The following is a 27303-nucleotide window of genomic DNA, read 5'->3' as shown; positions in this document are numbered from 1 at the left end:
TGCTGTCAGAGCACCAATCAAATGCACATCATGACAGTATAACTTGACAAGATAATAATAATAACACATTTAAGAAAAATGACGAAGAAATAACATTCATAACACACAAAACTAAATGGAAATGAAATCAAACAAAAGCACTTAGATGTTGATAACAAGCTTTGAATTATGGTTAACAGAGTATTTGCAACTTGTAGCGGATTGGTTGATAGATTCAAAACCACAGTTATGGTCTTTTAAGTAACCAAATAACCTAATGAGTTATTAGCAGTTTAAAAATGGAGATATTGGGGAAAACAAGCAGCTCCTCGGGCTTCCTCTGCTCCTCTTCTAACCCAGATGTCAGCCAAACATCTGTGTGACATCAGAGGCATTGCCAAGTGTTACTGACCCTAGCAGGTGTTCTGTGTGTAACTGTGTGCACTGTATGTGTGTGTGTATGGGTGGGAGTTTGTGTACAGTTCTGTATCTGCAGCATGCATGTGAGTCGGAGAAACCAGGCGGTGGTGAAAGGAGCACCTGTGTGCATTGAAAAGAGTTGTCTGAATAGCTCCATATTTGAACAGCCACTTATCCACCGATAAAGCTGCAAGTGATTCGTGGCAGCTTCCTGCCTGTGGTTGAGAGAGAGAGAGAGAGAGAGAGAGAGAGGATGAGTGGGAGAGAATCAGAGAAAGACAGAAAGAAAGATTAAATGAGAGCATCAGCTGTAATTAGGGCTACTTTCCTCCATTTGGAAGTGCATGTCTGTGTCTCAGAGAGAATTAGCACTGGATACTCCGGGTGGGTCACAGCAATACAACATGAATGGATTAACGGGGCAAAAAGTAAGATTCATTCAGTGTCTCAAAATGAGTGCAGTTGATCTGCAGAGATCAGTGTTATTGTTGACCATTGGTGCTGACTTTGTGAATGAAGGTTGCAGGATGCAAAGCACTGCCAAGTGTGCCATGTGGGTGGGGAATGGTGGTAAATATTGAGCCTTTTTGTTGCTACACAAGAAAACCGGTTTTACAGAAGAGTCTTCTAATATTAATGTTCTTGTGTGGCAGTAGCATTAGCGTAAGCAAAAGCATTTCCTAAATGAATGTAATGTAATGAGGCTGGTAACAATCACAGCATCAGCTCATTTGGTGCCCTTCACTACATACTGACAGTCCAGAAATGTTTGTTTCCTATTAGGAAACTTAGATGAAGATTGGCAAGTGCAAAATATGCTGCCATGGGCAGATGATGTCTCCTTTTATACGGCATATTGAAAGTGCAGCGGTCACCTTGTGAGATGCAGCTGCTTGACTCTTATCAGGAGAGTGCTCCTTTCCCAGTGTGCCCACACAAACACACATATATATATATATATATATATATATATAGATAGATAGATAGATAGAAATACCCATGACTTCCCTGAATATTGAGCAGCAAAAGCAATTTAGTCAGTACTGGTTTCGCTAGGCAAGTTACAAAAGCGACTTCCTGTTCTGAAGCTTCACCTTCAGTAGCTGAATAAACCCAGTGATTTACAGTATCCAAAGGTGACCATTCAAATGCTCCTGACATTTGGGAAATTGTCCTTTTTGTTCACCCGTCTCCTTTTATTTCCCCACCTTTTTCCTCTAAATGCCATTTCCCCCTTTTCATTCCTCTCTGACCCCGCTGATCTCTCTTCTTTCTTTTCCCTTTCTTGTTCCAGTTAGGTTGACCACTGCGAGCCCCCGGTTTGAAAGATTTGATTTTTTTTGTTATGGTTTTCTGTTTCATATTCCTCATTCATTTCTTTTGAAATGTGTGCTGCCCCCCCCCCCCAAAAAAAATTGAGATGATGAAAGTTGCTGTTGCAGGCAAAGGGCATGCTGGATGTTTGTCTTTTTTTTTTTTTTTTACGTGGGCGTTGCAGTTGACACTTAAAAGGGGTTGAATTTTGTTAAAATTCAAAAGCTTTTGATGACACTGCTGCACCGTTTGGTCATTATGTTCAGTCTGACCATTTATTTTTTAAGATAAAGCTAATTTGAAATGGAGAGTTCTGTTATGGTGCATAGTCTCTGAATGACATTTAAATTAAAGGTATATTTAACACAATTATGGCTTTAAATTAAAATTGGTCCCTCCAGCTCTGGGAGCTGGTGGTAATACTTAGACAGCGTGGTAGTTTTTGGCCCCGTGTTGATGTTATGTGTCAGTGCTGTGGTTCTTCTACACTGCGCTGTTCAGAAGTCACCTGTCAGTCAAACAACTCTGTCATTTCCTGACGTCTTTTTACTTGAAGTTTGAGTTGGAGGTGGCACTCGATTCCACACAGTTTCTATCACTGCTTCAGCAAAACTACCCAGTTCGTCTTTTGATTGAGAATTAAATTGTTGACACTAATATCTCGCACGAATTCTCAAAGATACCAAATGAAGTGGTAATTTGATGGAATCTGAATGCAAGGGCTCCAATGTAGGAGAAAATATATTCATTCTCCTCATTCCAGCAGAAAATAGAAAATCTTTTTCCCTATGTCTTTTAATGTCACTCTGGTAGTTTTTAGTTGTTTTACCATACATGGATACACACTGCACTTTTAGAGCCCAGTGAAGACATTAATCTGCATTCAAAGACCCAAGTTTGGTCATTAGCGATTTCACAGATGCCTACATTTTTCCTGTTCAGTGCGCCATTAATCTCAAAACAACTGGAGTGTTTACTCTCTTTCTCAGAGAAATTGTTTGGCCAAAACTGTTATCTTCTAGACAGTTTACGTTTTGAAGGGAGATAAGCCTCGAGGTGTGCAATTTCCAGCCCCTAGCTGTGATAGCTGATGGACTCCGCAGTGCTGGGATGTGTGTTTAGCCGACTTTGTTGGGAAAGACAACAGAAATTCTCCACAGAGGATGGCCTGCGATGCTCAGCATGGATGCACTTCGTCCTCTGCTCATTAGGGTCAAGCCATAAGACTGCTGGGCCTCGAATCTGCACCGACCATATCTGCATCGATTCCCCCCACAGCCACACAACATAACACACACACAGAGCCAGTGAACCAAAGCTTATGTACAGAGGAGCAAGCTGTGCGGTGTCCAGGCAGGGTGTTAGTTGGTAATCATTAACACAGACTCCCTGTTTGCTTTGCCTCAGTCCTGCCTATATGTCTGTTAGCTTTTACGTGTGTGTGTGTGTGTTGTAAACAGTGCCTTGCGTCTCATTGTGCTTTATCAGCCTGCACTTTATTTACACGCTGACTCTCTTCACAGACATACACATGTAACATCTGTTGGCGCCCGCAGTCACAGATCTCACAGTATTAGTATTTGCCACAGACAGAGCGTAGAAGGCAGAAGTTCTGTCAGGTGGGATGGTTCCCGTTCATATGCCTCATCATTAATCCGCAGACAAAACAAGCAAACACTTTGAAGGTAAATTCAAGGATTTCCCGGGGAGAGGATTGATTGGATACAAGATGATCCGTCAAGGAAATGAGTGTGTGGCTGGAGAGGCAGACAGGAAGCACAGAGAGGACAAACACACCAGCAGGAAACTCCTCACAGATTACAATTTAACACATGAATATCATGTGAAAATGTTGGGTTTTTTTCTTTGAGACTTTCATAATGTCTTCTGTTTAATGTTACAGGCAAAATACCTTAATGGACTATATTGTAACCTAGTGGTCTCAGGTTTGATCCACCACCATAACCCCATAACCAATCAGATCAGTTATGTGCCACAAAACATGCAGGATACCATAGTACTGGCTGTGACACAACTAACTTACTTAAGTATTCAGAAACTGAGCCTTAAAACAAGCCGTCAGGACTTCTGTAACTTTGTGATGTCACAATAAGGCCACCTGAAGCCATGCCCAAAGCCCCGCCCACCCAGACCCACGATCCAAACTTGGGAGATTGTTTGTTTTGGAGTGTTTTACCTGGTATCTGCTATATTTGTATTCAATCACTCAGAAAACTGTCAGCCAATCAGAAGAGGGGCTCTTAGCCTCCTCTCTTCTGATTGGCTCACTGACCTGTTGTTACTAGAGCTCCAGAGAGAAGCCTGAGAGAGGAGATGTAAAACTACATTGAGATGGTTTTCTGTTCTTTAAGCCACAAATATACTGTATCTTCTATGGATCAAGACTTCAAATAAAACACAGGAAAATTAATGACCATGTAAATGAGTTAGTGTGCTTTATATCTAAAATGTAGGGAATATGTATGGCTGAAAATTAAAGCTGGCTTTAGACCCATAAGGGAAAGGATTAAACACTCACACCTCCATCGGGTCTGTGTCCATTTGAGTGGTCAAACGAAAGTAAATTTCTTGACAGTTTTTTGTTTATTTATTTATTTTACTGCTGGTCGTCCTTTGCCTTTGCATCTGCTGCCCCCTCCCTGGGAGAGCCGAGTGCCACATCTGGTCGGGCTGTGAGAGGAGGGGACGCCAGGCAGCTCCTCGAGGCAGAGCATTAGCATACGGTTACTCTGGGAATGCCCTTGACTAGCTGTCTGAAGAATGGGACGTGAGTAGCATCAAATGCACCAGCGGGACCCGAGGAAGAGACGGGAAGATGGAGAGGAGAGACTTAAGAAGAATAAGTGTGAATGAGCGGCGGTGTCTGCTTTAAAAAGGAGTACGATACAGTACAAGTGTCTCATTATCATTATTCATAAATTACACTATCTACTGTTATTAGGCTCTCACTAGGCGCTTTGTCTTATTCCAAGGGAAAAAAAGCAGCTGAAATGCTCCATCAACAGAGAATAAGTTTGTTGATGGGGTGTGGAAAGGCACATCTAATAGTACCTCCGATTTGTTTTCATGGAGCAGAAGGTGTGAGTGGGTGGGGAAAATGTCAGAATAGTGAGCTGAGAGATGGAGGGGATGTGTGCATTTTGTGTGACAGAAGAAGAGCAAGCGAGGGAGAGAGAGACAGAGGGAGAGAGAGAGAGAAGTTGGGGGAGGGGGCTGGAGTAGGTGGGCGGGAAGAGAGGAGGCGAGTGTCACGGACTGAGAGAGAGAAAGAGAGAGAGAGAGAGAGGGAGGGAATAGCGAGCTGCTCGCTTGCCGGAGCTGTTGACTTGGTGTTCGAGTGTGTGATCGTGAGTGCTTCTTTAGCCGTTGTGTGAAATAAAAAAGAAAGGGGACATTGCTTTTCGAACCTTCGTTTTTTATTTTTGTTTTATTTTTCTTCATCTCTTTAAAGTGCCTCATCGAGCTCCCTCAGAGAAAGCTGAACTTGTGTGTCTGAACCCCTTCCTGGGATTGTGAAGAGGACCCAGGGAAGACAGCGTGCTGCCAGGTAAGAGACTTAAAAAAAAACCCAAAAAAACAAAAAAGCGGAGGACAGTGTGGAGATGCTGATTGCACGGTTATAAAGTCAAATGGCACCAGAGCTCTCAGCTGTGTACCTGCTTTGAAAATAATACATGTGATGCCCTGGTTGAAATGTAGCAAACACGCTGCTCTTGATGTGTGCACATGTGTGTGTGTGAGCACGTCAGCAGACATGGCTCGCAGGGCACTGTACTGTATGTGTGACTGGAGGAGTCAGGTCGTATAGAGGAGGAGGAGGATGATGAGGAGGAGGAGGAGGTGTAGTGTCTTTTTGACAGCAGCTCATCCAGGATGACAGATGTCAGAGGATGTTGGGATTACTTGAAAGCAAAAATAAAAGAAAGAAATTTCCAGATCAGATTGGTTCTAGAGATACTAGATACTACTTTTCTGTCTCACTTCCTTGTTTTACAACTGTTCCTTTTGTGTAGCATTTGATACTCAAACCAGAGATCAGAGTCCCTACAAATATAATCAGTTTTTCTGAAGTATCTGTGTGACTCATGTTCTTTTGAAAACTCAAAATATTGGCATGTGAGCAATGTGTATGTGTATACGTCTACATTTACGAGTGGATGTGGCTTTACAGCTGATAGGATCTGTGACAGGCATGGATAAGCGAGACTCCCACGGAGGGTTAGGCTCAACGTGGCAGCGGTGAAGTATAGAGAGATAGTTAGTCCCCTACAGAAAAGGGAAAAGACATGCTGTATGTAGCTGTTGCATCTATAGCACGATATCGTGGCTTCCTAACCCAGGGCTTGCTTTCTTTGTCATTTAATGAGAAGTTCTACTGTAATCGAATCACCGCGCTGCCTTCCCTGCTGTTTGTCATTTCCCCTTTGTCATCCCTTATCTCTCCCTCTCTCCCTCTCCATCCTCATTATCCCGGATTCAGCTGAAATGAACTAGTCGATCTCGCTTCCTCACCATCCCTCCCTCCCTCCACGCACGCATGCTGACATACAGTAGACTGTTAAACAAAGACAGAGCAGAGGGCTAGAGGCTGAACAAAGCTTCTCTCTTCTTAATAACATTTGCCACTTTTATTTTTTTCTTCTCTCATTTAGAAACATGACAGAGGTGAAGGTTGGTAGATTGTGAGGCTTCAAATAGCCCCATGTCTATTTGATTCCATTGTCTTGTGCAGGAGCAAGCCGTGAAAGCCAACACACAGCTTCAGTCTTTTCAGACGCAAGAAAGAAAGAAAAAAAAAAAAAAGATTCATTCAGTTGGATTTCAGTTCCATTTTGACTCCCCATTTTTTCCAGCACTTCCCAAATCTTTTATTTCTCCTAGGAGGTCCACTAAACCCCATTCACATCCACGCTGCCTTTGTGGCTGTTGGAAAATGGATTTGTACATCCAATAGTGTCCCTGAACAATCTGCTCTCCGCTCATATTCATGCCATTGTTAGCATTAGATTTATGTGTCAAGACCTGGAGTCATTTGTGCAAGCTGTTTAACGCCATTCATTCTCTTTGAGGACAGTTTAATCCTTTTAGTTGGAAAAAAATTTTTGCACCCACTGGCATTGTCATGTGATCCAATAACTGTTTCTCACATGCGTGTGTGCTTGTGTGTGTGTGTGTGTGTGTGTGTGTGTGTGCGCGCGCGCGTGCGTGTGTGTGGTGCGTGTGTGTGTGATGTGTATCCAGCTGTGAGATCTCCCATTGCATCAATAGTTAATGAACGTCTCTGGCACTCATTCACGCGGCCCATTGACACAGTGTTTTTGTTTATCTAACGGCTGCTCTGCCTTGAGTGACACATACTGTACTATACCATCATGAGGCTTAAACACAGCTCAGCCTCGAGTTGGATCCAGGCAGAGTGCTGACCTTCACACAACCTTGCAGTGTTACAGTGGGTGTTTTGTGAGTTATTAAGGGGTGGCAATATTTGTGAGTAATGACTTGTCTCATGGATCTAATAAAACAGAGAGTGAAGGGCTTAAAAGTTTAATGAAGGAGAGAAAAATTTGACTTTTATCATTAAACCTGCTCAAAAATATATTTATAGGTGTATATGCTTTTCCTGTATGTGGGTGTTGGTGTTGATCACTCCATCCATGGAGGTTACAGTCTTACTGCCCAGAGCGGGCAGCTCCTTTCGGTCCACTGGATGCCAGTCCGCCCTCACCGTGACTCACTGCCTCGTCCACTCTGATTGGCCGGCTTTTCTACTCTGGGGAAAGACAGGATGAAGAGGGCTCGGCCTCTGATGAGCAGGGATCAGCCGTTCTTTTCACACAACATCCCGCTGGATGCACATTCACAATGTGTCCGTCTGAATGTTAAAGCACAGTCATGGAGGAGAGTGTGGAAATAACAGGAAATGCCTTTTGATTGCTGAAAGGCGGCACGTCCGCTTTCATCTCGTTTCGTGTCACACATCCAGCCGGCTGCCTGAGACATTCACACGTCCGAGCAAAGTAGGAACAACTGAGATCATTCTTTTTGAGATATTCCATCTAGCCCCAACCACAGTCATGTTTTATATCCATCTAAGGGATGTGTTCAAGCTTCCAGCCCACCTATCTCTTTGTAGATGACGCTGTCACATGTGACAGCTCTGGAGCAAACAGGGCGTGGAGCTCCCTGCCTGCTGAGAGTCTGGCTTGTTTTGCCTCTTTCAGACAGACCCGGCTGAGACGAGGTCCAAGCCGCTCCACCCAGTCAGCCAACCAGCAAAATTCATGTGTTTTTTTTTTTTTTGCCCCCCCTTCTGTGGGGAAGAGCCTCCGTGCTCAGGCCATGCAGCGCTGATTCAGAACCATGGACAGCGCTCCTGCACAGAGAGGGAGAGGTGGCAACGAGCAGAGGAGGGTGAAATTTCAGCACCACCTCTTGCGGACAGCACCAGTCGTCCATGTAGTCGAGGATCACACAGAAATGGAGACTTTAGGAATGATGGCAAAAATAATGAGACAGACTACAAGCTCACAGTGTCAAAGCAGGGAAATGATGGAGAACATTGCCTTGTTTGTAAAGATCATTCATATGGTGATTAGATAATATGCCGTGGGGAGTGCCAGATTTTACATTTTGGTTGCAGAAGGCACAGCAGTGTTTGAATATTTACTAGCCTTAATGTATTTGTGTTTACAAACCAACACTGCCTGTCAGATGAGTCTAGGGGCAACAGTGCTCGCTACTTAACCAGGTAGGTCGGCTAAATAATTACAACAGTTGCCAAACTGGAAAAGCTTGCAAATATACAAGTCACTGGAGCATTAAATCTCGCTGCAGTCAGTGACACTCCTTCCTATAGCTCTGGAAGCTGTGTGCCACGTAATCTGTAGACCCAAAGACATGTCAGCTTAAATTTGTATTTATAAAAGACAGTGAGTCAGTGAAGATAAGGCAGAGGGAAATCATCGCCACAGCAGCTTTTGGTTAATTGACAACATAAAAATACAACATGTCACGCTTTGTCAGGGATAGAACAATAAAGTTCTGGTGAAACAAAGCAAGTTGGAATGGGGATTGAGAAGAACAACTTCCTCAAGGGTAATTAGACATAATACAGTAGTTAGAGTTGTAGTTTATTCTTATATCAGTAAAATGGAAACCACCATCCAAAGGAAACTTGTTCCTTGAAGATGTCACAGTGACGTATTAGCGCTCCTGTTGCACTGACAAAGATCATCTTGACTGTAAGATTTCTTTTAGCTTTGCTCTGCTCAGCTTTAGTGTATCACACCAAGAACTCTCTCCTATAGCAGCATGCTTCATTTCACACTACACCACAAGTCACTGCGATTAATTTGCTTTGACTGTAATAAATGTGATGTATGAGTCATTTATGGATTTGTCGATCCATTTTATTGATTTTAATACATGGCTTTACCGTGTGTATACGTGCAAAGCATTTTAAATCACATCTCCGTGATTCAGATCTATAGCATTTAAAGTTTAGCACACTCTTCAATACAATAACATTTTCAAAACAACTAGGCCTGTGTGTTCTGTAGCTGGTTGCAAATCACCCGGTATCATGCATTAATTAGATTATTTGACGTCTTCTGGTTTGATACCGGTAAACGTGGTAAGAGGGTGTGAAATCAGATGTGAAAACCAGGCTTTTACATGAAAGCTTACTGTGGTCTGCTCTAAGAGACTGAGAGAAGCCAGAGAGATAAGAGCCACTTCTGTTCATGCATTTACCCTCTCATGCGCTCACATGTCCAAACTAATATGCATACATTGGCTCAGCATGACATTAATTTTGTGCATTGCTGCCTGTTCTTCAAGTGCAGCAGCTCTCCAGCCCACGTACCCCGACGGAAACAATAAAAGCTGCAACTCTTGCCCTCGAGCTACTGTCTCACCAGTGGACAGCGAACCACCCGTCTCTCTCTCTCTCTCTCTCTCTCTCTCTCTCTCTCTCTGTCTCTCTATCTATCTCTCTCCCTCTCTCTTTATCTCTCTGTTCTGAAGCCCCATACACATGTCCCCTAATTGAGACAGCTAATAACTAACCAGGGTCATTTGTATATGTTTGCATTAGCATAATTGAATAGGCATGAGTTAAGTGTTTTCCACTGGTGTGTTAATAACATGGTCCGGAAAAGAGGCAAACACATGTGCGGCTGTGTTTGTTTGGCTCAGCGCTGACATGAACTGGGAGGCATCCATGCGTTCAGTCTCCTCCCCTCTGCCCTGCCTTTGCTCCTCTTCCTTGCCAACTGTCAACGCCATAAAACTAAGGTGTGGTCTCTCCTCTGAGATGTCCTTGTCACGTGATGTCCAGAGACTAATAAACCAAGAGCTCTCCCAGTGTGAGAACTGACGGCCACAGGTTAGACAGCACTCGGTATCCGCAAGTTAATTTTCCTGTGAGGCTGGAGAGAGAGTTCACACATGTGGTTTTCCCCTCTGACCTGAGCAAAGAGGCTGGTCGGTTCTTCTTCAAGTCTACAGCCCATCAATAACCTCTCCTCCAAGCAGAGAAACCCTGATGTTGGGCAACAGAAACATTGATGGCAGGAGGTGGGGCACATGGAGAGAGAGGTGACATGAATTGGACTCAAAGTGAAGAACGGGATAAAGGAAGGAGGGTGACAGTGGGGATAGAGCAAGGTTATATTTTCCATCTCGGTAAGCCGCAGCTGTCGTCCTTGTCATTGCGTGGAGTAAATCAGTGTGCTGTCTGCTGCGATCTGAGTGGAAAAGAAGAGCTACTTTTTATCACTACATCTCCGACTGCACAGAAGGCTGCATATTCACCAGAGACCTCTATTTACAGACAGGGAAGGGGGGCAGAGCTGACAGCACCGAGAAGGTGCAATTTTTTTTTTTCAGCACTCAGCGCACAGGTTACTGAAAGGTAAAGGGAAACTGGAGAGTAGCACACCTCAAACATATTTAATTGTTGCATAGCAACAACCCACTGGTTTTTCAGTAGTTGAAGCACCAAACAAAGCCTCGTTTTGTGTTTGACAGAATGCGACTTAAGATGGTTTGAAAAGGAATAAAATAATAGAAGGAAAAATGTGTTGGTTTTTTTCACAACAAGCTCACGAACTTGATTGGTTGGATTTGAATTTGCTCTTGTTGTGGTTAGACAGCATTGTGCTGAAAATAAAGGACTTTACCTCTCACCATGAATCATCCAGTCCCTTGTCTCTCATCAACTAGACTGATGTTCTTTGATCTGAGTATCATCCTCCAAATCAGTGATCGCAAAGTTTTAGCTTTCAAGCCTGTCAAAGCTCAAATTAACGGAGAGACGGTCCTTTAATTCCCTGGATCAGAAAGGCCATTGTCAGAGACAGATCCTGAATATTGATATGACCGAACAAAGTTCAAACGTAGATTATTATAAGACAAGAGAATGAATTCTCAACTGTTATACTGTCGTCAGTCGGAGAAGAAATATGTAGTTTATATGGAAAGTACAGACCCATTACCCAGCCCAAGGAGACCAAACCCAGGAGACGCTAGCAGTATATAGAGCTTTCATGCTAGCGCTTATATGTAATATATGTATTTCTAGAATATTAGACTCCAATCTTTCGATCATTGTGGTCATTTTCACAAAGAAGAACATGTAGTAAGAATGTCTGGGCATCGTATGCAAGTGCATCCGAAAACATGCAGACACACACAGAAACATACATTTATATAAACGTAGGAATTGACATTATTAGGTGTTATTTAATTAATATATTCCCATTATGTAGATGAAGCAAGGTAACGCCCACAGGGTTCAGGATGTGGGATGAGACTACTAACCCCATCTCAGCTGAAAGGCTCTGGTTGCTACGTGCAGTACGTGTCTGATAACTGAACAAAAACCAGCATTAGACTTATCCCCACTTCCTCTGATCATCATCTTTGGTCTTCACCCTGCCAACCAATGAAACAGCAAGGACAAAAAACCACAAAATTAGATTTCCAGCAGTTCCCTTTTTTTTTCTTTTTTCTATTAACCAGGGTCACCTGAGTGGTGTCACCATCTCTCAGTCACCTTCCAGTCAGTTCCCAGTTTAGTGCAGTTGAAGGATCCATCATGTTAAAAGGCTGTCACAGAGTGGAAGAAAGCCAGGAGGTTATCTCAAAATCAGGCATTTCCTCCGAACTCTGTCCTTTGATGCATCGACATGCCCTGAAGGTGAGCAAGCTGCGCTAAATGGAGGATAATCATTGATCTTAGATGTCCACTTGGGAGTATCCTATCAGCTGCCCCATCGAGGAGGTCCACTATGGGAGAAACAGATCCCATTACAGATGTGTCTCAAAGGGGCGTACAGTTCCAGTGCACGCCCATGCAAATGAACGCCTTATTCATGTGCAAAGTTGTGATTTATGTCTTTATGATTGCGAGTCTAAAGGAGAAGAAAAGAAGAAAAAAAAAGCAGTATTACGGATACATTTCAGAGCTTTTCAACTTCCTTCCTCTTCCTGCTGAGTACAGAGAGGCGAGTCAGTCTTGTAAAAGGTTTTTGAGTGAGTCTAAATTCACCTTTTCCCTGCATTCATTTTGTGAGGACCTGAACAAAAGCCAAAAAGTAAAAAAAAAAAAGAAAAAAAGAAAAGCCTGGCATAAGGCAATCAGCGCCTTTGCATTTTCATTGGAAGTACCCCCGTCTCCCCCGAAACACATGCACATTGTGATGAATATCAGAAGCCAGGACGACGTGAGGAGGGAGCTGAAAGTGAGATGTTTAGCCAGTACAAGAACTCTTCCTTTTAACCTTTGTCTTTCTCCATTTCTTTATCTGTAGCTCCTTAACAGCTCCACCTGATTTCACATCGCCTGCTCTCAGATCAGAGGAGAGAGGTGTGTGATGTGCTGATGTGTGTGTGTGCGCGTGTGTGTGTGTGTGTGTGTGTGTGCGCGTGTGTGTGTGTGTGTGTGTGTGTGTGTGTGTGTGTGTGTGTGTGTGTGCGTGTGTGTGTGTGTGTGTGTGTGCGCGTGTGTGCGTGCGTTGGGAGGAAATATTGCACTGTGTAAGATTACTGTGATTAACAGCAGCACATCGAGCTCATGCATTATTCATCCATTGTCACTTTCACCTACTGCCAAAAGTCGTGACTGATTTTTTTTTTTTGGGGGGGGCGCATGTTGTTCCTGAAAGATTTGGAGTCAAATTAACAAAATCCGCCCTTCCACCTCTGAGTCTATTACCTAAGGCCACCTGGGTGTGAAGACTTGCGACATGTCATGTTAAACAGCTTCCTGTCGAGCTTCGCTTTCTCGGCGTGGAAAGCAAAGTTTAAATCCCAGGAAGTTAACCGGCTTCCTGCTTTACAACGCAGGAACTTGTGGAATTAAAAAGATATTAGCAGTCTTGTAGCGTAAATCGAGTCCTTCTCTCTTCACCAAACCCAGCCCACCCTGTCCTCCTCTCTCTATGCCGTGGCTGTCAGTATAAGTAACCTCTCTGGCTCCTGATATGATAAAAACCCCCGGGAGAAACAAATTACCCAGGATGCACAGAGAGGAAGCGTAGTTCACGCGGAGAACGAGCCGCTGGATTACGGTGGCTTGAGTCTGACATTCACTGAATACTCTGTGCTAATTTACCGTTTCCACCAGTAGTCAGCGCGTGGTCAGAGTTTACCCTCGGGACTAACACGTCCTCAGGGAAAGTGCAGGGGCCAAGATAACCTGTTTTACTGCTTTTAGAGGGCAAGCTCTCTAATAAGTTGGTTACTGTGCAACGGCAGACTGGTATTTTGCATTTTGTTGCATCACCCCACCACAGACAATTCAAAAGCAGAGGACTTTCTGTTCGTGCTGTTTGTTTTTACAACTGCATCTTTTAATGTTTTTTTTATATGTAAAACTCAGGACCTCAGTTATTACGGAAACAATGTGTCAATTAACAGAGAATTTAACAAATTAGTCTGATAATTGATTAGTCGTGGTCGGAGAAAAATGCCAAACATTTGGCTCCATTGTCTCACATGAAGATTTGTTGCTTTAACCCTAGAACCCCTAACATCTCTGTTTTTATATCATTTAAATTTGAAGTTGTTTTGGATTGTTGTTCAGACAAAGAAGACATTTTAAGATGTCACCTTGGGCTATGGAAAAATAGTTTTTTTTTTTTTAACGAGACTCAGAGCCTCCTCTCTTCTGATTGGCTCACCAACCTGTTGTTACTGGAGCTCCAGAGAGAAGCCTGAGAGAGAAGATGTAAAACTACATTGAGATGGTTTTTGGTTCTTTAAACCACAAATATATCTTCTTATGGATCAACTCTTCAAATCAAACACAGGAAAAGTGTAAAATACGGGACCTGTAAAATAATCAACAGACTAAGCAATGAAAAAAATATCCGTAATTGTATTGATTGCTTTACATTGCTTGGAAATCTGTGCTGACATTGAAAGGACGAATAAGTAATATTCTGTAGCTTTCAGATTGTCAGCAAATCCCAAGAAAAGGCCATAAACAGCAACGTTGATCCTACTAACACACGCTGTGTAGCCTGGTGCGGCTTTGATCACTGTGCCATTTATGTCCAAAAACTATCTAAAACACAACAAGTCAAACAAAACTGATATCTTTGAGAGTTTTCATGATTTGCTTTGGCAGTAAAAAGGTAAAGTATTAATTAGCACAAACTGTTATTATGTCTTATGTCAGTCCAGCAGGTGGAAATTGCTGCAAGGTACTTATTTCCATCTGAATACAGTCTTCAAATTTGTTTTGCTTGCACTCATTGAAAATGTGCATCATAAGTGACACAGGCAAAAAGTAATACAATGTGGACACTGACAAGGAAAAAAAAGATGGAGATCAGTGTTTACAACGGCTCGGTAATTGGAAACAAAATGTGATGTCAGTCACATTATTCTTTCCATGTTTTGTCCATCTGGATGAGAGCAAGGGGAAAACGCTGGTGGAGCTGCAGCTGAAGGTTTAAGAGCTTTCAGTGAGCCGTGTTACGCCCTCCAGGCACTTCCTGAACGCAGCAGCCAGATCGGTGACAATGTCTAACCTCAGGTTCTCTCCTGTGCATGTCTTAGCCCACCTGCCTTTTCCCCCTTTAGTCCATCAATCAATCCAGCCTGTGTCGCGCTCTAGTAAGCTTGACTGACACTTGGGAGGGAATCGAGCCTTGTGCGAGTGCAGCGTGCGGCGCTCGCCAGTTCATGTGCGTATACATCCACACCTTTGTGTATTCCCTCATCTGTCTCAGCAAGAAAATGTTGCTCAAAATGGCAGCGAACTGCTCAGCATCACACGCCTACACCGGAATACCAGATGATGTGATGCTCAGAGATATATCTCTTCCTACGACTTGCTTTTATCAGCTTGACGAGCTTCACAAGGCCGGTCACTTTTGCCAGTCAACGACCTTCATGGTCAGGTCATCTGGCTCTTTGCCCGTCTACTCTGTGCTTTCAATGCTCACCAGGCACCTCCTGTATCGATCCCGGCATTGATCTCATTCAGCTGGGCCGATGTGTTTGGCCCCGAGCATCCAGAAAATATCATGTCTGCGTGCACGTTATTATACCACTCGCACAGTATCTGAGCTGCATCCTCTTTTGTGTCAGCGTGATGAGTGGTGACAGCGCTCGGAGTCATGTCTTTCATCGTGCGCGCAGGCATATTGTGCGTTGTTGTGTTTACTAGAGTGAGTTGGGAGCTGTTTGTTGCCCCAAGGTAGCGCTGTGCAGGCGGGTGGGGTCGGGGGTTCAGGGTCAACCCCCACATAGCAGAGTGTCACGAGGACTGACCTGAACATTCACTGTCCTTCCAATGATTAAATGCATCGTGTTGTGATTTCTCTGTGGTGATTATCTCTGACAGTGGCGAGTATGCTTTTCCAATTTCTGTCTCTGCTCACTGCTGATGGATGACAGGACAATAATGGATGGCTCCATATATATATATTTTTTTTAAACCCAGATGGTAATTAAAAATCCTCACGACACAGTGTGGAAATCTAAACTGGATCATTTTCAGGCGAAGTCTGTTAATTTCAATTTATTAACCAGCAATGTCTTGAGAGGGTAATGAACAGGATGGCCATCCACATTCATAAACTGGCATAAATTAGAGCTGTGACAGGCTCTAATTAAGTCTCAAGACACACTGGATTAATATCACACTGTTTTGTCAAGGAAATGCAGGAGACACAGAGAGGAAGGACGAGAAGATGTGATTGAAAAGACTCATGACAGGGAGAAGACAAAGAGAGAGACAGAGAGGTGGGCAACAGAGTTTCCACTCTTCAGGAAGGCTGGCAATAAGATGAAGATTAAGAATAAGATGCCTCTTCTGCTTAAACACCGTCCACTGATCGTACTGTTCAATATTTCCTCTTTCACTGCTGAGTCAGACTAGATCCTCACAAAACTTCTGATGAAGAGTTACCAGTTTCAGACATTTGGAAATCAGTTTTCCATCTCTGGATGATGTAGTTGAAGTTAATCTCTAATGTTAAATAATCAATCTGACGTTAGGACTGCAGCTAACAATTATTTCCATTATAGATTCATGTGCAGATTGTTTTCTTTGAAAGTAGTGAAAACAGGTCGTCACAGTTTCTCAGAACCCGAGGTAATATATTGAGCTTCCTTGTTTCTCGAAATTATTCACTATGACATTTTGTTTTCATGAAAGAAAACTTTACTACACCAGACATACAAAACATTTAGTATATGTGTTATTAATTAAAAATGTTTGGGAGTTTGATGACACAGAACAGACAAAATACCACTGAAGTTTGAAGCCACGATATTGAATTATCACTCAGCCCTGTCCTCTGTATCACTCCTCCTCGATGTGGCATAGAAAAATGCCGTGTTTACAGATGTCTATTTTTCTCTAATTTGGCCAAAATCTGCTCAAATGGATTTTGATTTTTTTTTTTTTCTTTTGTGGTTGAAGAAGAAAGGTACCCTAACATGAACCTTTCTGTAATCTGTCCTCCACTGTATCTTCACTGCAACAGCTGTCACAGCCGTCTTATTCCCAAATGTTACACAGAGACATTAATTGACACAGTTCAACAAAAAAAATGATCAGAAAGTGTGTGGCAAGCTGTTACTTGCACCTTCAGGCTGCTAGAAAGGGAAGAGAATTTTAATTGGATCACCATTTTTTGATAGCAGTTTACTTGAAGTGTGTTCAAAATTTACAAATGAGCAGATTCAGAGCATATTTAAAGTCTCTTCAACAATCTATAGATATCAGAAAATTACATTGAGTTTAATATGATGTTAATTATAGTAAAGCTGCCTTTTTGAAATGAGGCATGGGATATTTGATTGTTTCAGTATGCATTAATTATGAGAAACTATGTGCCAAGGTCATGTTTCCACAAAGCTCAGGTCGTATTCCTGCCACACCTGCAGGCTGAGGAAACAAAAACATGGTCCACTGTTTGAGAATGTGCTTAACATGAAAGGCGTCTTTATTTTAAGGGAGCTGAATTTTCACACTAATTCCCAATGTTCTAGGATGTGTAAGGGGACGGCTTAACACCGTGCGCCATCCTTGGTTTCCATGACGACTGTGATCCCTGTATGATAATCGGATTCCCGCTATAGCCGTGAAAAACACTCATTCCTGCCTGATCCAAGGAAATTATGACACGAAAACACAGCGAGGAATTTGACCGCGTGACGACAAACAGCCGGGTGAAGAAATGCTTTGTGGCTGAGCCGGCCCCCGGGGTCGGACCTCGGCGGCTCTATTCATAACTACAGCAGCAAGGTAGACCGCAAAGGCTGTATAGTATGGTGGAGCAGCTAAGCCATTTACCAAACGAGAATGATAGAGGAGGTATTAGCAGCGGTGGCTGAACAGTCCATTTTGTTTTTAAACGTGCAGAAGAGCATTAAGAGTAAAAAAAAAAAAGCGGAGAGCATCACTGGCCTCACCTGCCTTTCACATTACATAGTGGAGGATGAAGAAGCACAGGAAGCCATTAGTGTTTCTCTGTGGTTTTATGTGGACACCATGCATCTCTTGTTAGACTCACATGTGAAACATCGTCCTCTTTTTATTTTTATTTCTTCTTTCAGCCAAGTGAAGCTCCTGCTGAGATGAGGGTCATTTTCAAACCTGTAGTTTGGGTCAAGGAAAACACTGATATAATACATGGTTGCTTTTTAGCTCTAGGGCAGGTCATGGTCACACCGACCTTTCACAAATAAATGAACAGTCTTAGCAAAATTCATCTCCAGAGACTGACAGCAGTGCAGCACAGTATATTTATGAAGCGCACCTGTAAGTCACTTTGGATAAAAGCAAATGCCAAATGAGTAAGTGTACATGTTCTCTGGGCAACGCAACCTCATTGTTTTGTATAATGTTGACCAGGTAGAAACAGGATGAGACGGAGGTAAAGGCGGAGGAGGTGACAGTGTAATCACTTTACATCTTTCACTATTTAACGAGGAAACTGCTAAAAATACTCAGCTCAACACACTACAGCTTTAACTCCTTTACACTTTGATTGATCAATGGAAATCCCCCACATCCAGTTGTTTAGCACAAGTATATACACTTCCAGTAGTGATGGCTTTATAAGAAGTTGTTGATTGGTAGATTTAGCAGCAGTTTTGTTTCTGATCATGTCTACTTTCATAAAATCCCGAGTTTGTTTCGGTGACACATGTTTTTAGACAGACTTGGTCGTTTCACACTAAACAGACCAAACTAAATGAGCCAACACCAGAGCTCTTTTGAAGCAAACCAAGGTTTGAAAACACCCTAAAATTTCTATTATTATCACTAATGCAATACACAGAATATAAACAGGGCAAGACGATGCATTACATAAAAGAGTATGGAGAAAATGCAGACATGTATTTAGTGATAAACTGTGCAGCAACATATCAGATTCCCACACTCAGTTCTGAGGTTTTAATTGCATCCTTTTTACTTCCGCACATTGAGGGATTCTTAATCTTACACTATAGCTGAGGGAGGAAAGGCTTGACTGCATAAATTTGTTTCACTGGCGCAGCCTTCCACATTTATCTCCAGCTCCGAGTATGACAACTATAGATCCCCTCTCCTTTGCACAAGACAAATGACCTTATTACCACAGAGGACCATTCAAAATAGGATCATGTCAGGCATGGCGAAACCGCTTCAGAGAAAATACAGACCTGCTCTGCGAGTCGCGCGCTGTTTCTCAGGGAAACCATCAAAAGAAACATTTTACTGGCCAAACGGGTTTTAGAGCTTGTTTGGGTTTTCAACACACATCAAGAGGCTCATCCAGAACCACTGGCGAACTGAGCAGCAGTGTCGGTTTCTGTATAATTTAATACTGTCCACAAGTTTGTAAAAGAGCACCTTCTACTGAGGCTGATTTGCAGCTGAGGGACACATTTGTTTCACCATAATGAAGTTTTATTTATTTATTTATTTTCCTCTGTACTGACGTAGATATTGCCTGGAGGGGCAGCACTCTGCACTCTGGTTTACTGTGTGAGTGTGTATTTGTGTGTATGGGCTTTTCCCCCCTCTGTGTTGTCATAGCACTAAGGGGGCAGGAGAGAGAGGCCAGGCACACAGTGTTCTCCCTTGTGGGAAATTAGCAACCGCATACATAATTACAGGATAGGAAAGGATGCACAGGATTCATTTTCCTCGACTATGTACATGAAGCCCTGGAGCCCTCTACATTATCTACAGATCACTATAACTTGCCTTGTTAAATAATTCATGTTCGCAGCTGTGTGCGAGCGACAGTGTTTGATGCTGTGAAAAGGCACAAAGACGCAAACAGTTTGATACCAGGTGAAGCCGCCTCGGTCCGTCAGCCGCCAGTCTCGAGGGATTTAGGGGAAAGTTGGCATCACGTCGACTTCAATGCTCCGAAGGTCGCAGTCCTTTTTTAAAAAGGGGAGTTCATTGATTTGGATCTGGGCAGATCTGCTGAGAACAGTGGGGACTAATGAGCCCAACATTTACTGCCCAATCACAAACCATCAAGCCTGATTCATAATGGCAGACCTTAATAGCATGAATGATAGGCTAATAGACCAATCATATTTGTGTCAATCATCCAAAATAGGCTTGGTCTTTATAGCAGATTCAGTTGATTTGCATAAAGATCGCTGTTTGCACACAGTTGCTCCAGTATTACAAACTGAAACTGCTTTGTTCAAGGAGATTTCTACAAATTAAAAAATCTATAGTTTTACCAGGTAGAAGTAACTGAAATACTCAACCTTTCTTTTTGTCGGACTAAGTCAGGAAGACAAATGCATCGTATATCCTGTAAAGGAGACACCCTGAGGAGTCACAGTCACATGGTGATAAACAAGATAAGAAATCTGCCTCAAAAACCTCTGTGTACTGTTGGTTTGCATCTAAGAATATTCAAATGAAACAACCTGAGAAGGTAGAAATCACTCTCACAGCACACAGACTTATACAACCCACTTCTACTTTGTTTTAAAGTGTCACAAGCCAAGCTTGGGCTGAGAAACCCTGCTGTGGGTTACTAAAGTTCATATTTATCAGTTCTCTTTTAAATATCCAGCTTACTTAATATGAGCAGCAGCTGCCCCTGATTCATGTTATCGGTAACCCCAAGTTCCTCTTTATCAATATCCCCACAAACACGTCTTATCATTCAAAAGTGCCTCACTCTAATCTGCGCAGTCAACTCTTGAAAACTGACTTTGAATATATAGGGAAAGAGATTACACAGCTCACGTCTAACAAGTCCCTGCAAAAAGTTGCATCGTCACTTGATCTATAATTTTAGTTCTTGGTGGGAGCATGGCTCCATCTGGCCCCGCCCTCGCACCACCTATGGCTGCCAGTCGGGGGAGGTAAAGTGCAAAACCTTCTGGACGCAAACGTCCTCAACAGACTGTTTGCCCTTCCCTTTCCTATCAGATTTATCCCAGCCCGAACTTGCTCTCATCTGAGTGACTCTTCAGATCATTCAACCTGGCTTCGGCCCCTCAGGTGAGCCGCGCTCTTCACTCGATGTTTATGCAGGTTGTCAACACCTGACGGCGGACGAAGTAGGGCTGGCAGTTGGTTCCCCCTTTGCCTGATCAGTGTGGAATGTTGGCCCACAGCTGAAGGTCAGAACAGGGTGGCCACACACACACACACACACACACACACACACACACACACACACACACACACCGCATGAAAAGTCTGGCCAATTTAGGAAGAGATTTATAGAGAAACCAGGAGACATCTGGAGGGAGCTGGAGGATGCTGAGAGAAGTAGACAGAGATTAAGTTTCATATAAAACTTATTGGCTGACCATACCTGAAGCTGAAAGTTTTTTCTAAAGGAATTCCTACTTATATTATCCAGATGATTGTTTGTCCAAGGTGGAAATTGTTTCAGAAAACCTACTTTTAGCAAGTGAACCCCCATTTTTATCTGCTGAGATTTCATAGGCGAGCCAGCTGCCCAGCAGTGGTTTGTCATTAGTATCATGTCATAACAAACAAATGAAGCCATTTTAACATTATTTTTCTGTAATTCCAGTGTCATTTCCCCGAACTCAGAGGTACCTCAGCCTGTTTATGTAAACCTGACATCAGTTAGGCATGAGGGAAATGATGAGCCAGCGCCACCAGCCAAGCAGAGTTTCCTTGGTGTTTTAAAAAATCTTGTGCGACATAAAATTGTTCTCTGTGTCTCGGCTGAGCTCTTTAACAGAGACAAAGCGGTTGTCATTTTTCTTAACACCACCTAATTCCCTTAAATGTCACAGGAACACATTCAGCCCGCCCTGAACGGGGAGTAACGGTGTGATGCCGTTCCCCTTTTTTTCTAAAAAAAAATCAATCCCTTCGGCTGATTTTCTGTAGGTACGGTATATTCCCCATGTGACAGAATCCGAATGGTTAGATTCAGTTGCACAAGGTCGAGGGTTCACTCTTGTTTGCCTTTGTCACCGCGTTAGCTGGGTTTTTTACCCGGTGGCAAAATCTGGAGCTCTACAGCAGTGAGTCACAGAGCAGCAGCGCCCTAGGAGCAACATCGCCTCACAAGCTGCTTCATCCTCTAATTCAAAGACGTCAAGATATCATTTCTGACATCTGAGTAGGTTTTTTGGCTCTCTCTCTCTCTCTCACTCTCTCTTTCTCTCTGTCTCTCTCTCTCTCACCCTGTTGCCTCCGTCAGAACAGTTTTGTGCCTCACCCGAAGCGCAGCCTTCTTACAGGAGAGTCATTTTCTGAACAAGTGTGGATGTTTCTCCACACTGCCTCGTGGGATAACTAACAGCTTGTTCAGTCAAGGGTTATCAGCTGCAGATGGCTGAAGACAATAAACATGATCAAACATGGGGGTGGGTATTTTGTCGCAATATGTCTTAAGTCATGAGATGATGCGTTGACTCACTTTTTGTCATACTTTCTTATTTTCTCCCCAAGTGATCCGCTGGAAGTTTTCACCGTTTGCATCAGTTTGACCTTTCGTATCGAGCAGTTCTTATGATTGAATATCCTCACACATAACAGTGGAGGCGCGGCTTCTTTACCAACTATAAACAATCTAACTTGTGCAATGAGATGTGTGAGCTGCCTCACTATTAATGGCTTCTATAAATCACCTATTTATCTGAGCTCCGAACTAATGCTGACTCTCAGCCTTTCTCTCTCTCTCTCTCTCTGCAGTGAGCCACCTTCAAACTCAGCTGTCCAGTAATCTTGATTAATTCTGTTTACCTCGGTGCAGTCATTATACAGAATGGCCCCCGATAATTCTAGCAGACAATGTTTTTGAAGTTGAGAGGTTGACTTCAATCTTGCTCTACAATTCCTTTTCAAGGTTACAGACTTTTTTTCTGTTTTTTTTTTACACGAGTCGGAGCAGAGGAATAACAAAAGCGTTCCTCCTGCGGGTTGTTAAATACAGTTTCTCTTCACACTGCAGCTCACACCTCCACGTCCATCCAGGTAGATTGCGATAACACTGTGTACTTGTCATTCAAGGGAGAGCATAACTCTCAGAATTTCTAAGTTTACACGGCAGCAAAGATAATATGGCATGTCACATTCTCTAAATCCGCGAAGCGAAGAAAAATCACTGCAAATAGCACAGCATACTCTCCAACGCTGCATCTCCATTTGCCTAACGACCAAGCAGGAGAGGGTCCCACTCCAACGACAATGCCGCCTGATTGTATGGTCCTTGTGCCGGGGCCGGGCTTTCTTCACATCAGTTGAAACTCTTTTGTTCATAGATAAAACCTCAAAGAGGAGCGTTTATTCTTATATAATCGTTCTGCCGCTAAGCCCCTGCCATTCACCTTATCCACTCGCACATCGCAGATGGAAAATGGGGGTGGGGGGTGGGGGGGACAAATCAGTCCACTCATGTGCCATTTTTCTCGAGCAGATAAAGGTCGTTTGACGTCTCAGATTAGGCATTAGGACGGTGTCTGTGTTGTGGTTCAGTCAGTGTAAAAAAAAATAAAAACTAGAAGAACTTAATGCTGCAGCTGCAATGCTTACGGCGTAATAACAAAGCACATTTTCACTCGATAACAGGAGCCGATCCATCTCTATAATCATGGCTAGTCAGACCTGAATGTACTATCAGCAGCAGTTTCATATATTCAATTTGAGCTAATCATACTAGCCCCGTTCCTATTTTCCACTTAAATCACTGAACTGAAAAGGGATAAAACTGATTAAAGGGATATTGTCCTACATGGCAACATGTGGATTTCTTTATGAGGTTTGAAGAGGCTATTACAAGAGGAATATCCTTCGAGGTCATGCAGATGCGAAACAGGAGTTTTTTTAGTTTTTTTCCAGTCTTGCAGCTAAACATGCAGCTGTTTCATCGCACTTTTGCTTTATGCCTGGATGTTTGCAATATTGTCCTTCATATATAAGGCCCACACTACAAAGGGGAACAGACAGAAGGAAGCAAAAAGGGAAAACCCTCAGTGCTTGGCCCCGCCACTCCCTCCCACACTGATCTCAAATGGAGCCCCGTAATAGACCAATTTCAGCTCTGCCTGGAGCAAACCGGTCCCTTTATTCATGTACTCTGGCCTCTTCCTCTTAGGCCAGATTTCACAGGCAGAGAGAGAGAGAGAGAGAGAGTGAGAGATATCCCCCCTCCCCGGCAGGAAAGAATGAAAGAACAGAGTAGAGCCGTAAGGTTTCTGGATAGGCTCAGCAGAGCGCCCACATTATGGATGGTAATGGACTGTTTGTATGCCCGGCGCCCTCCCCGCCTCATATTGTTCATTTCATGGGCTCCCAGGGCGCTGCACCTCACTCCAAGGTCACAGGGGCTTAGTTGGAGAGGCCGGGGCCTACACTTACAGTATTTGGGTCCCCCTGGTGGAGCAGGGTGTCGCCGTGAGAGCCGAGGTAATAAGCACCGCTCCATCCAGCTGCACACCGGGAGAGATGAGAGCAGGACAAAAGAGGACTGTAGCCTGGGATTCAGAGCATGGCAGGGGGAATAGAGGCCGTGTTGTTGATAGAAATGTTGAAGAAATATTACTAAAACTACTGTAATGAATCAGAGAAACCTGGGGGGGAAATAGAGTAGAAGATATATAGTCGGCTGTAGATATCTCACTATATAACCTCTGATGTGTCATTTAGCAGCCTATTGTGCTGCTGCTCCCTTTCAGTTTCTCAGCACTTTTTATTCCTATAATTGTTGTTTTCATTCACTGATGTCACAATGCTGTAGCATGGCTTTAATGCAGCTACAAAGCTTTTGCTCGTTACTAGAAAGCGACATTAAAGGCGCGGATGATGTTTAGGTTACATGTTGAGGGGAAAGGTTTTTTGGTGAATCGGAGCAGCTGTGGGAGATTCAGAGCAGAGAAGGATGCACCCCAGAGGGCCGGAGATAACGGAGGCGAACAGAAGCGTAGCTACTGTAAGAAATATGAGATACGCAAAATGCACAGGGCAAGAGATGTCATCACCAAGTGAAGAAACTAAATCAGGGAGAACTGGTGTGTTGGAAATCAATTGTCACAGTCAGCAGCAGGTAGCAGGGAGAATCTATTTATTTATTTAATCTCTCTTGAGTCACATTATCTGGACTTGGCTGAAATGGCAGCACTAAATAGCTGACATGAGAACACACACAGTCGATGTACAACTGCCACATACAACACAATAAAATAGAACTTGAATAACATGAAATAAATGACTTCCTTTTGCTGATTTAAAACAAATAAAGTCACCATGAAGCAATTTTGTAAGGCAGTGTTGGACTGCTCAGGGTGTTTAATATAAGAAAGCAGCCTTGCTAAATTAAGATTAGACTCCGGGAACATTAAGATAGACTCGGGGGATTTCAATATCTGTGTGATTATTAAGAACGCCTCGCTGTTTTTATTAAATGACTCCTTTGAGTTCCTGCTTGTTCAAGTGTGTACATTTGTGTGACAGCATATAAAGAGTAGCATTGTTGCGCTAGTCGTGCTCTGTGCCGACGAGATGTTTTTATAAAAGCCGGTTCTCGCCAGCTCCTCGCCGCGGCCACATGAGTCCTGTCAGATGGGGAACAGCAGTGAGGATTTGGACAGCATGCTTCCGTGTGCTTTGACCTCCGCTGGGCTCTGGAGTTTGGCTCTGTGTGGCGGCGGTGCGCGGGCCTCTTCTCTGTCTGATTGGATTGGGCCGCAACTGAATGACACAACTGTTTGCCGGTGCCCAGTGGAGGCCGACTGGCATTCTGCTCATGCCAAGCTGGCTCTCTGCTGAGACGTCTCACTGGGAAAATATCCCCTCCAATCCAGCTCCACCTCCCGAATCTCCTGCTGTTTACCAGAAATAAGAATTATCACAGCAGCCCATCCTGCCTCACATTGTCACCACTCATAATTTAAATTACCAAATGGTGCTCATGCTTAGTTAATTAAAAGGCTAATTTAAATTTCCAAGTATCTCAGTTTTAATAAGACATTTAGAAAAATCAGGCCAAAACTGACAGGGTGGTAAACAGCTAAAGACAGTTGACTGCTTTTGTTTATGCTTCATTTGCTCATAATAGATCTATTCAGTGTATCATAGTGTTGGGAACCGCTAAGCAAACATTGATACTTGTGTGTTTGCGGCCCCTCTAGACTTCCTCTCTGTGACGCTGTCGAGTTTTAGCAGCTGACCAGCCGCGCCGCTCTGCTTTTGAAAGCAGAACAGGGAAAACGAGAAGCATCAGTTCGGGCTGTTGCTGGGGACAGATGTCAGAAAGGATTGCACACCGGAGCTGGCGAGCCCTGACATGCCATCCTCTATAAGAAGAAAGTAATTGGCCTCCTAATTGCTCTCAGAGGCATGTTTCACCGAGCGAGCCAGTTCCTGGGCTTGCCTTCAGCCCCAGTACAAGTCCAGTGTCAGCCCTGTGTGATCTGACCTGGACATCCTCCTCCCTCTGGCTTCCTCCTTCCTTGGTATGTTTCATTATACTCCACCAGCCCCGTCAGTCTGTGTCTGCAGCACTGTTTATGTCCCTCAGGGGGCACTCCTTTCTCCGGCCAGTCAGTGAACTGTTAAATCAGACTCGGATCAGTAGGAATTACGCTCCTCCTGCCGTTTTAAGCTTCGTCACAGGAGACGCACCTTCACAAACTTGTATTCTGCTCTTTCTCCATTTTTTTGTTTCACTTTAAACTTGCAAGTACATCACATAATCCTCAACAGAACTTTTTTATTCTTCCTGATAATTACAGCTGAAATCCAAGAGAAACACCACAAGAAAATGTAATACTGTATCATTACACAGTCGCAGAGCCATAATGGTGATATGTCTTTTCAGGCTTAAAAGAATCATTTTTGGCCTGAATGTTTTGGGATTTGTGGTTAATAAGTGGAAAAGAAGATTGCGTTTTCAAATGGGAATAAACCATATAAAGGAAGATTAATTTGGGAAGACAGAAACCTCCTCCACCTGGGGACGCAACACTTCAATTCATTTGATATTCACCAACATTCCCGTAAAACTGCTTATTGTGCTGGGAGTAGTAAAAGTCTGATAATTATCGCCTCTTTAATCAACAGCCAGTCAACTTTGGTTGTGGTTTATAGTTCTGAATATAAAAATGTAGACAAAAGGCTTAAGTGTTTGCAGCATCTGTTCGTCGTCTCTTTGCTTTTGTCAGAGTCATCTGTGAAAGCTTTTGCATGTGAATGAGCAAACATCTCATTTGAATCCATGTGGAATCTTCGCACTCGCTCCTTGTGAGAAAAAAAAAAAGTGTTGATGGAGAAGCTATAAATGGGCGATCTGAGAAGTCAGAAGGCTCAGTGACTCATGAGAAGCCATGACAGAGAGGTTTATATAGGGGGAGATTTCAACAGCCTACTTGGAATTAAGATGTGCAGTGAAATTGGATGTGTATGGGGATTCTGGGCCTGCGCCTGATCCGCTCTGACAGGGCGGTGTGTCAGATGCAATTCTCTGCAAACGACGCAGATTGGAGTTTACTTAGACAAATTCTGTGGCAGAGCTTCTCCGGAGGAAGAAATAATCTCAAGTGTTTTGGAGCTGAGCTGGCAGAGCCAAAAAATCACAACTTTGTGCAGGATCGCAA

General features: G+C 43.4%; 1 protein-coding gene across 3 annotated transcripts in view; it reads left to right on the top strand.

The window, feature by feature from the left end:
* Positions 1-27303, top strand: part of syt1 (synaptotagmin 1) — a 161051-nt gene that overhangs the window by 76069 nt on the left and 57679 nt on the right. For 2 of the 3 annotated variants that reach the window (XM_022749480.1, XM_022749477.1), the window contains exon 3: positions 5186-5281. The exons of the other annotated variant lie outside the window; for it this stretch is intronic. The gene's annotated coding sequence lies outside the window, so the exon portion shown is untranslated. The remainder of the gene's footprint in view (positions 1-5185; positions 5282-27303) is intronic. 3 annotated transcript variants of the gene reach the window in all.

Source organism: Seriola dumerili, unplaced genomic scaffold, assembly GCF_002260705.1.
Source record: "Seriola dumerili isolate Sdu_G_001 unplaced genomic scaffold, Sdu_1.0 BDQW01000138.1, whole genome shotgun sequence".
In the NCBI taxonomy this organism is placed as follows: Eukaryota; Metazoa; Chordata; class Actinopteri; order Carangiformes; family Carangidae; genus Seriola; species Seriola dumerili.
The sequence above is the reverse complement of the archived record's forward strand: the minus strand, read 5'-3'. Positions and strand labels throughout refer to the sequence as shown.